General features: G+C 36.6%; 1 pseudogene; it reads left to right on the forward strand.

The window, feature by feature from the left end:
- The first annotated feature begins 9,083 nt into the window (after window positions 1-9,083).
- On the forward strand, window positions 9,084-10,245 carry LOC114621406 (annotated as a pseudogene).
- Window positions 10,246-11,786: the final 1,541 nt, after the last annotated feature.

The following is an 11,786-nucleotide window of genomic DNA, read 5'->3' on the forward strand; positions in this document are numbered from 1 at the left end:
GTTAACATGATCCTTTGTACACTTGACCTCCACATGCCTTTCTGGATTATCATAGGCGAGAAAATATTATTTAATATTTACAATAAGGAATGATTTAAATAACTCATAAGAAAATAGGCAGAGAAGTTTATGTTTTATACATTATAATTCTAAAGCAAAATTTTCAGCATTTAAAAAAGCTCATTGAAAGTTTATTCTCTGTTACTGAGGTAGAAATTTCAGTAGAAGCAGTTATCTCATGGCATTTTGAACTATGTTTTAGTTTCATGTTAGTATTGCCTGTATTTGATCTTCATGGTTTATGAATGTAGTGGCACTATGAAAGAGTTGGGGTAGTCTATAGAGCTTTATTCAGCTTCTAATAGAAAAGCTAGCTCAATCTCCTGCAGAGATAAAGCTATGTGTATTGTAGTATGGCAAAAAGTGAACTTGGTGTTAGACCTGTATTTGTCAGATAGCTTTGACATCTTGACCAAGAAAAGTTATAGAAGAAATAATTTGCTGGTGGCTCACAGTCTCAGAGGGTGAGTACATGGTTATCATTTCTAGGAGAGTGGCAGCAGGCAGGAACAAATGGTGCCGGAGAAGTAGCTGAAAGCTTATACGCCTATCATCAAACAGGGGAAGGAGAGAGAGAGTGGGAGAGAGAGAGAGAGTTTGAGAGAGAGTAGGAGAGAGAGAGAGAGGTTGAGAGAGAGAGAGAGACAGAAAGAGAGAGACAGAAAGAGACAGAGACAGACTGAGAGGAAGGACAAAGAGAGGGAGAGGGAGAGAGACAAAGAGAGAGATAGAGATAGAGAGAGAGAGATTAAGAATAGCATATGCTTTTGAAATCTCAATGCCCACCTGCACTGGCACACTTCCCCCCCAATAAGAACATACCTCCTCATTATTACCAAATAGTTCCCCCAACTAAGGATCAAACATTCTAATATATAAGCCTATGGGATTCATTCTCATTCAAACCACAATATGACACACCCTTACCTCCATATACCTGTGGTCATATTGTAACAAAAATGGTATTTATTTGGACATCAAATGTCCACATACAACTTTTACAATTGCATCACAATTACAAGCCCAAACCCCAAAGTCTCTTTTGAGACTCAATGGCATTTCTTAATTACAATTCCAAGAATAAGGTAAAACAAAACAAAACAAAACTATCAAGTCACACATTTTCAACATACAATGGCATGAAATATATATATTACTGTTTCAAAAGAGACGAATGGGATCATAGTGAGGAAACTTGTATCAAAACAAGACTTAAACCCAGCAGGGCTAGCTACACATACTGTAGTCTTCTATCTGATACAGTGGGGCTTAGATGGCTCTTCCCTTAAAGATTCTATCTGTAAAACACTTCTTTTTCTTAGGCTGCATCTCCTTTTATCCTCAGTTCTCTCTGGTAGGTAGTACATAGATATGAAACATCCACCATCCTGAGGTCTCCAATGTATCCCATGATCAACCTTCATAGCTTCACACATGGTCATTCCATGTGTGGAATACACTGCCCCATATCTGGCGCTAGTGACTTTCCTTAACCATCAAGGAATTGTTTCAACCAATTTACTCCTGCATCTTTTTTGACTCTAATTTTTGTTTCTTCTTGTGGTGAATGCTCCCTCCTTCCTGAATAAGCTCAACTTTTCTTTCGCTTTCTATGACTCAATAATTCCTAATTTATTTGGCTCCAGCATTAAATTTCCTAGAAATACTTTTCTCTTTTGTGATTTTGGAATCTCCTTTTGAATTTTCTTTTGTGGTTGCTAATAACCATACCCCAGATTAAATATTAGATGACCTTAAAATATCCCCTGTCAAATCCCAAATCTCTTCATTTTGCTCTCTACCAGACTCTTAGAACTAAGGAGAAAGAGTGACCATATACTTTAAAAAAAAATCTCAAGAATGGTTTAGCCCAGTTGCTAATATTGTTCTGATTATAAATGTCTTGAATTGATCTGTTATGTACCAAATTGTTCTCAGCACTACTGTCTTCCAAGCTCCTTCTAGGACAGGCCACTATGCCCTGTTTATGGTATTTTTTTATTTTATTAATTTTTTATTTATTGACATCACAAATATTCCCCCTCTGAGCACCACCTCCCAGAATTCCCATACCCTCTTTCTTTCACCTCTGAGAGGCTGGCCCCTAGGGTGTCCTCCTTCTCTGGGGCATCAAGGCTCTACAAGTCTAGGCGCATCCTCTCCCACTGGAGCCAGACAAGACAGTCCTCTGCTGCGTATGTACTGGGATCCTCAGACCAGCCTGTATATACTCTTTTATTGGTAGCTTAGTCTCTGTGAGCTTCCAGGGATCCTGGTTAGTTGATACTTTTGGTCTACCTAAGGGAGTCTTAATCCCTATCAGTTCCTTCAATCCTTCCCCTAACTCTTCCACAGGGGTCCCTGAACTCAGTCTAATGGCTGGCTATAAGTATCTGCATCTGTGTCAGCGCTGGTGGAGCCTCTCAGAGGAGAGCCATGCTAGACTCCTCTCTGCAAGTACAACATAGCATCAGTAATAGTGTCAGGGTTTGTTCCCTCCCATGGGATGAATCTCAAGTTGGGTCAGTCACTGGTCTACCATTTCTTCTTTTTCTGCTCAATCTTTGTTTCTGCAGTGTTTTTTGTTTTGTTTTGCTTTGTTTTGTTTTGTTTTAGACAGGAACAGTTTTGAGACAGAAATTTTGAAGGTTCTCCAGTTCTCCTTCCACATCTAGCCCTGGATATCCTAAAACACCTGAAGAGCAGGACCTAAAATCCTAGGAAATAAAAGAAACATAAATGTACTTTAATTGACAAAAAGGTAAAAATAGAATAAAATTAAAAATGAACATTTCATGTACAAATTTTCAAAGTCAGTGAGCAAAATTTGCATTATCTTGTATCATCATTCTACGTGACTTTCACATATGATATTAGCTTACACTTATACAGAAGACAAATTTATCAAGTAGTTCCCTTCTCAGAAACAGATTGGAAATAAATCATGGTATGCAAAACAAGACAGACATTATATAATAACTTAAATTAGAGCTAAGAGTAACTATCATGTGAATCAGAAAAAAATAAAATTATTTGAATATAAAAAATGGTAGAACAATGGAAAAAGTATCAATGGAATAATCTCATAACCTATGGGTTAAATGTGCATATATCATTCAGAATCCTGTGAAAATATATACATATATATGTATGTACTCACACATGCACATACATGTGTGCACATCATGCATGCATGCACACACACACACAAACACACACATATATGTATATCATATATACACATATATATGATATACATATATATATGATATGTATTTATAAACCAAATTTAAAACTGTTTTGCATTTCACTTTCCATTTGTAACTTCAGTAGTATTAAGTGAAGCCAGAATAAGTTAATGAAAAAAATCAATTAAAAATAAAATTGCATCTATATGAGGTTTTATTTCTGAATTCATTTCATGAAGCAATAATTAAAAAAGTATTTTAGAATATATCATAAATTAATGCCACCTCAAAGTTAATAAAAATTAACTATCCCTCCAGGTTTTTGTAACACTAGACTGTCTACATTTCTCATTCTCCTACCTGTGTATGTCTGTATATGTGTGTGTCTGTGTTTCTCTGTTCATCTGTGTGTGTCTGGGAAACAGATGAGTTTGTCAAGTGTAATCATTGGACAGAAGAAAACGTATCTAAAATAATTAAATCATGCCATCATACTCAATGTACTTTATCCAGTAACAAATATAGACAAAGGTAAGATTGCCCTAGGACACCATTTGTTTATCCCACTCCCACACAAATATACTCCAATCTCATACATGCTAGTTTTAAGAAAATTTCCTTGCTGATTCTTTCACTCTCTATTTGATCCTTTTCCATCCTTTACCCAGATTTTCAGGACAGCTTTTTTCCTAATTAAAATTCTGTTGAGAAATCCTGTCAGGATTTTTAAGAAGATATAATCTGTTAACTTTTGGCCTTCATGTATATTTGATTCCACTTTAACCATAGTACTTGCTCTCCTTAGGGCTTAGAGACTTAATTCACTTAATAGGAATCAATCTGTGGTTTGGGAAAGTGGGAAAACAAAGGAGAAAATTAGTCCATCAATGACAAAATCTGATAGGAAATTATGCCAAGGGGTAAGGTAATTAGTGCCGTGTATTGTCAGTCTTCCCAGGATTAGGCCCACATATAATAAAGTATTCTGAAATTAAGAAGTCCGTATGGGACAATTTCTAACAGAACATGCAGATATCTTTCAGGATATTACTACAAAGAGTGGAATGCACATAAAATTAGAACAAGATCTTATTTGGCTGATTTCATGACCTAGAGAATCTTCTCACATAGTTATTACATGTTTAGATATGGAAACCTTATGACAAATTATCATTGAATATTACAAAATAATTGGTCTGTTATTTTTTTTTTAAATACTGTCATTAAATACAGCCAAGATTCGAAGGGGCAAAAGTACACTCTGTTTCCTTAGGAGGACTAATGTGTCCTTAGATCAATGGGTATTTCTTATTTTGTTTTATATATTTTTAGCTGTCTTACTCAATAAGAATTAAAAGGAAAAATGGAAAACTCCCAAAACAATGGATACATTGTTGATTGTGCATTAGTCTGAGTACCATGGTACATCTAGATTTACCTCATTCCTCCTACTTGGATAAGAATCATTCTTTGTCCTACTTTCTGCCCTCAACTACCCATCAGACAATTGTTAGGCACTTTGGATATCAGATAGACTGTCTTTGCATTACATAGACTGTGTTCTAGATTCTTTTCCAGTAAGGAATGCTGAGAGTGGCAGAAATAATCTTCCTTGGGTATGAGCACAGGAATTCATTTTCTTGTGCAAAATATTAAGCCATAATATTCAATTTAAATATTTAAATATTTAAATTTTAATATTTAAGCAATTATATATTGCTCGTGTTATTATAATGCTAAGTGTGGGCCCCCAAGGTCCTGGTGATTCTGTCGCCAAGTTATTTCTTATTGGTAAATAATAATGCTAACAACTAATAGCTGGGCAGAAGACACATAGGTGGAATTTAGTTTTGCCAGAGTTGGAGGAGAACCAGGAGGGAAAGAAGATGCAGGAGGAGGAAAGAGAAGCCTCTAGGAGTTAGGAGTCAAGAAAACATGGCCTTGATACCGGGAAATTGGAATTAAGAGAAGCATAGATGAAACAGTAAGTAGTGTCTCAGAGTTATAGGTATGAAAGTAGATAATAACAGCATAGAGGATAGCTATCTTCCCAGGTTTTGGGCCCTTAAAGGCTTATTGTAACTATAAAAATTGTGCATATCTTTTATCTAAGAACTACATGGTAAAGGCAGGGTGGAAACACTGGGTCAGGATTAAATAATTTATACAACACATAATGACTATGTTCAATCTATATATTGAGAAATATATGTGGACATTCACATATTTATACACACACACACACACACACACACACACACACATACATATATAAACACACACACATACACAGACACACACAAATACACAAATGCATGAATGTAGCAACAAGTAATAAAGCAACCAGAAATTTGAAAGATGATGGGATTATACTAGAATGTTTTGAGGGAGGAAAAGGAAGGGAGAAATAATGTAATTAAGTTAGAATCTCAAAAAATAAAATAAATATATGTGAAATCTCAAAATAGCTCCTAATGATGTTTGGTAACCAATTTTGTCAAAGAAGATTCATGCCTTAAGGCTCATATTGGCTATCTGAGATGTGAAAGGCCAATATAGGTAGACTGCTGTGAATTTAAAGATCCCTGGGCTGCAGAAACCCAATCCTAGAAGCCACCCCAACAAGAACAATAAGAAAAACTGAAAAAAAAAATTCTTTGAGCTTAAAGTTAAATGTAAAATATATTGTGACAGATACAGAGATTATGTTCAAACAACCTTTATAACAATATGCTGTTATAAATACTCCATTGTAACAACACTGTTTTTAGAGTGTGCATTCATTAAAGACACCCTACTGTAGCTATATAAGTACATTTGGAAACAGCACAAAGTACTTAGTATTGTGCAAGGTTTGGAGACTCATGGGGTGTCTCTGAACTTACTCCTTATTAAACAAGACAGCCAGTGAACCCTGGGATGATGTTCTGGAGTCTTCACATCTAAGTGCTTCCTTCAACCATTACGGTGGAGGTTCTGCCTTCCTGATGTCTGAGCAATGTCTCTGAGATACAGAAATGTCTATTGTAGGTACCTCATATCAGTATACCCATAGAAAAAGTGAACCAAAAACTCAGAATCTACATGGAAACTGATGTCCTCCTCCTCTACTATGTCCAGACCTTACTTCTTTCAATAAGCATTTTATTATGAAAAGGCATTTTAGATTTGAATCTTCCCTACAAGACAAGGATGTAAAGGTCACACTATTGTTTACATCACCTTTCTGTCTTCTTCCCTAAATAATGAAAACATATCAAGTTCTCTTGAAACTATAACTCCATAGCAAAGATCTGTGAGTATTGTACATTAACTACCCTAGTTGAAACATCTGTGTGTGTGTGCGTGCATGCATGCATGCGTGTGTGAGTGTGTGTGTGTGTGTGTGCGTGTTTTACTTTGCAAAGTACTATCTTATATGCAGTATATAAGTCAAATCCTACCTAATATAATTTATAAGACTAGGAAAAATTAAACAAGGTTCAATATAAAAATTACCTTGTCAGGTGCATTAAATTATAGTAAGAAGTGCCTTTGTACTGTATGAACAGTGAAAACACTTTCAAAAACAACATAAGTAGCATATTGAACTCAACAGTTCACAGATGCTTAAAATTGCAAATTAATTACATTTATTTTATAAGGAGAATGAAACAATCAATGAATTCTTCAAATGAGTTAAGAAGATGACTAGAGTTGGTTTAGAGGTGACAAAGAGAAAATGTTTCAGAAAATTTAGTGAAATTTTAGATTTATTGTGCTTGAAGAGTATTCAGGAGAATATGATACATGTTAAATTGATTTTAATTTGAATGTAATGACGTGAGCTATGTTTATCGGCTCGGTTATTAGTCTATGGGAAACTATGTGTGTTTAAAAATGTAAATGCGCATGTTTTGTCTTCATAGATTTAGTCAAGGAAGCTTCATGGCTAATCACAAAACATGAGTCAATATCATGTTACTATTTAGGTTATATTTATATATTTATTATACGACTGGAGGTAAATATAAAAACCAATTACTCTTTCTGACTAGATGGCTCAATGGTTAAGTGCAATTTCTGTTCTTGTATAAGACCTGGATTTTGTTTTCAACATCTACATGGTAAATAACAACTATTTTCATTTCCACTTTCATGGCCACTTCTCACCTCAGGTAACACTAGACAGGCATTTGGGTCATAGTCATACATGCAGACTATATATCTATAGCTACATCTACATCTATATCCATATCCATATTTATTTCCATTTCTATTTCTATATCTACATATATGATATGAATTCATGCATTAAAACTACATATGAAACGATCATCACAATCAATTTTGTAAATTCATTATCAAAATTATTTCTTAATTATTTGAACATATAGAACAGAAAAATTAAAGTCCACATATAGCCAGGAAATTATTATCTTAATAGAAGAAACAAGCCAAGCTCCCATTCCATCCTTGTCATGGTCGTGTCCTATATTACTTTTCAAGTTGTATTGCTATAGTAACTGTATTAAATTATCCATCTCTCAACTGAAGGAGTATAAAAGAAAAGCCATTTCTCCTGTGCTTTTTAAAATATTGAAGCCTTATACCATTTACTCATGAATGATTGTAAAATAGCATACTCCTAACACATTAGGGCAGGCAATATTGAAAAACTTACTGTGGTGCCTATTCCTAGTTGTCAACTTGTCTATAACTGGAATGAACTACAATCCAGAATTGGAAGGCTCACCTGTGATCCTGATCTTGAAGCATAGTGACAATGAAAATCTTAGACCCATGTAAGGTAGTACACCTCTTTAATCCAGATCCAGGCATGTTGGTACACACCTTTAATCTGAGCCATACCTTCTGCTGGAGTCCTACATAAGGACATTAGAAGAAGAAAGATTTGCTCTTCTTCATCTGCTTGCCTTGTAAGACTGAGCAACTGTTAGATCCTTGGACTTCCATTCACAGCTGCTGTTGACCATTGTTGGGGAGTTGGACTACAAACTGTAAGTCATCAACTAATTCCCTTACTACATAGAGACTACCAGTAAGTTCTGTGACTCTAGAGAATCCTGACTAACACGGTTCCATTTAATGATGAAGGATAAGAAGAAGTAGTGGAGGAATGAAGTTGTATCAGAGAGGTATGAACCCAGAGCACATTATATTAATCTTTAGTATTGTCTAAACACATACCTTTCATCATGACTCTTTGAGCATTGATTATACTCCAGAATGCATTCAACATTTCACACAGTAGAATATTAAAAAAAAAAAGATTAAAAGTTCCATGTAAAGTTTAAATCAGAATGATCAGTGGAAATGATTTTCTTCTTGCAAATCCCTTGCTGTGTATGAGCTGATTTCATTTGTTTCAAATTACTGCAGCCTTTGAGAATCCGATGACATTCATGCCCAGGCCTTCACTTATCCTTGATTTTAAATATCACTAACCCCAGTTTCTGCTTCTTTTCTGCTGCACATTAGAATAAGTCCACTCTAAGATTTAGTGTACAAAAAATTACACGAATACATATGTTTTTGTGATGCTATCTCTATTTCTTTTTCCTAAATAAAGCAAAAACAAATTTACTTCCCTCTTATTTCTCTGATGACCATTCCCTGTGATAGTCTATTTAAAAGACGAATGGAGGATCTTCTTTGCCTGTTTGTATTTACTTGACAGCACATCTGTTAGAATCTACTTCTTCAGCATTCTGGCTTATACAGAAGTTTGTGAAACTGAGCAACTACTAGATTCTTGGACTTCCCATCCACAGCTGCCCGTTGTTGGATTACTTGGATTATAGACTACCCCTCTCCCATCAGTTGAGAGGAAAAATGGTTGAAGAAGACCGCCCAGGAAAGCTCTTTATTGGTGGGCTTAATACAGAAACAAATGAGAAGGCCCTTGAGGTGGTGTTTGGCAAATATGGACGAATAGTAGAAGTGCTTTTGATGAAGGACCGAGAAACCAATAAGTTAAGAGAATTCGCTTTTGCCACTTTTGAAAGCCCAGCAGATGCTGCCAGAGACATGAATGGAAAGTCCTTAGATGAAAAAGCCATCAAGGTGGAGCAAGCCACCAAACCATCATTTGAAACTGGTAGACATGGACTACCTCCACCTCCAAGAAGCAGAGGTCCTCCCAGAGGACTTTGAGGAGGAAGAGTAGGAAGTGGAGGAACCAGAGGACCCCCCTCACAGGGAGGATATATGGATGATGGTGGCTATTCCATAAATTTTACCCTCAGTTCTTCGAGGGGACCTCTTCCAGTAAAAAGAGGACCATCACCACGAAGTGGAGGTACTCCTCCTAAAAGATCAGCACCTTCAGGATCAGTTCGTCACAGCAGTGGAATGGAAGAGACCCTGTGTCACGTGGAAGAGATGGTTACGGAGGTCTGCCATGAAGGGAGCCACTGCCTTCTCGTCTAGATGTTTATTTGTCCCCGAGAGATGATGGATATTCATCTAAAGACAGCTATTCAAGCAGAGACTATCCAAGTTCTCGAGATACACGAGATTATGTGCCACCACCAAGAGATTATACTTATCATGACTATGGTCATTCCAGTTCACGAGATGACTATCCATCAAGAGGCTATAGTGATAGAGATGGATATGGTCGGGATCGTGACTATTCAGATCATCCAAGTGGAGGTTCCTACAGAGACTCGTATGAGAATTATGGTAACTCACATAGTGTTCCACCCACACGAGGGCCCCTGCCATCTTATGGTGGAATCAGTCACTATGATGATTACAGCAGCTCACGTGAGGATATGGTGGAAGTCGAGACAGTTACTCAAGCAGCCGAAGTGATCTCTACTAAAGTGGTCGTGATCGCATGGGCAGACAAGAACGAGGGCTTCCCCCTTCTATGGAAAGGGGGTACCCTCCTTCACGTGATTCCTACAGCAGTTCAAGCCGCAGAGCATCAAGAGGTGGTGGCTGTGGAGGAAGCCAATCTGATACAGGGGGAGGCAGAAGCAGATACTAGGAACAAACAAAACTTTTGGACCAAATATCCCCATTCAAAGAAACAAATAAAAATGGAAACTTTGTCATAAACTACCCAAGGACTACTAAAAGGAAAGATTGTGTTACCTTTATAAAATGTCCTGTTCCCTTTAATATTTTTTATGTTCTTGTGAGGGAAAAAAATAAGACATGTTTAATTTTATTTGCTATTATGAGTTGCTTTCAACAAGCAAATGGTAGAGATGTGTAAGCTTTGACTTGTTACTAGTGTTGTACTTTTCCAAGTAAAAGTGTCCCTGAAGGCCACTTCCTGATTTTTCCCAGTCAGTGAGGCAAGCAATCCCAAGATCTTCCACAAACTCTCAGCCATCTAGATGACCTCTGGTCTCCATTGAGAGATGAATCACCCTGCCTGTGCAGAAAGCTAGCCATTAGAGAGGGTTGGTTGGGTGTGCTACTTTCAGGATTTTAGGGTACCTTCCAACTGAAACCTCAAATGTTTGCAGTATATATATATATATATTAAAACAAAGAAACAAACCTGAGATCCAATGCCTAGGGATGTACTCTTTACCCAGAACCCCCTCCCCAAAAAAAAGCAAATGGATAGTGGCCATATTTTGCTTTTCTGACATTTCCTTGGGAATCTATAAGAACCTCCCTTCCCCTCCCTGAGTAAGACCATTTAAGTGTGTGTTAAACAACTACAAAATACTCAATAAAAAGTTTGGCCAAAATCAAAAAAAAAAAAAAACTAATGGGGTCAAAAGAAGACTCATTTACTTTTTCATGCTGACTGTCTTTGGAATAAGCTGGGATGAAAGGGTTTTGTGTGTCCTTACAATATGTTACATTTTTTAAAATGCATTCTAGTTTACATACTTCAACTATATACTTCATTCTTTATTATATGCAATACTTACAGATAACTATTAAATGTTCGGTGAAAAGCAGGCCTTCAGAAAAATGACCATGCAGAAGTATTTGTCATGCTTGGCCTGTGAGTCAGGTGATGCTGAAAACGCATGAATTTTCCAGCTAAAGAGGCCATATCTGATAGTGTTCTCAGTAAAGGTGGTGGCATTTTCTCTTCACAAAGTAGTGCACCTAATTTAATTCACCACAGGCTCCAATATCCACAGAAGAAAGGCAGCTGCTACCCAAATGAATCTTCAAATTTCCTTGCTAACATATTTTCTAGGCTGTCAAACATGTTATCTTTCTGATGACAAGGAAGGAAAGATTCAAAAGGAAATACATATGAAAATATATATTGTATATATTGTTGTTCAGCAAAGTAACATGCATCTCAGCAAAGTGAGGGGTGAGCCCAGCTTCTCTCCATTTTTTAAAAATGGTTCTTTAACATGCATGCTTCTTCAAAAGAGAAACAAGGTCTCTCTCTCTCTCTCTCTCTCTCTCTCTCTCTCTCTCTCTCTCTCTCTGTATATAATATGTGTGTATGTGCATGTGTGTAGTGTGTGTGCATATATGTGTGTGTGTGTGAGAGAGAGAGAGAGAGAGAGAGAGAGAGAGAGAGAGAGAGAAAGAGAGAGCACA

The sequence above is a fragment of the Grammomys surdaster genome, unplaced genomic scaffold (genome assembly GCF_004785775.1).
Source record: "Grammomys surdaster isolate TR1022 unplaced genomic scaffold, NIH_TR_1.0 174, whole genome shotgun sequence".
NCBI lineage: Eukaryota > Metazoa > Chordata > Mammalia > Rodentia > Muridae > Grammomys > Grammomys surdaster.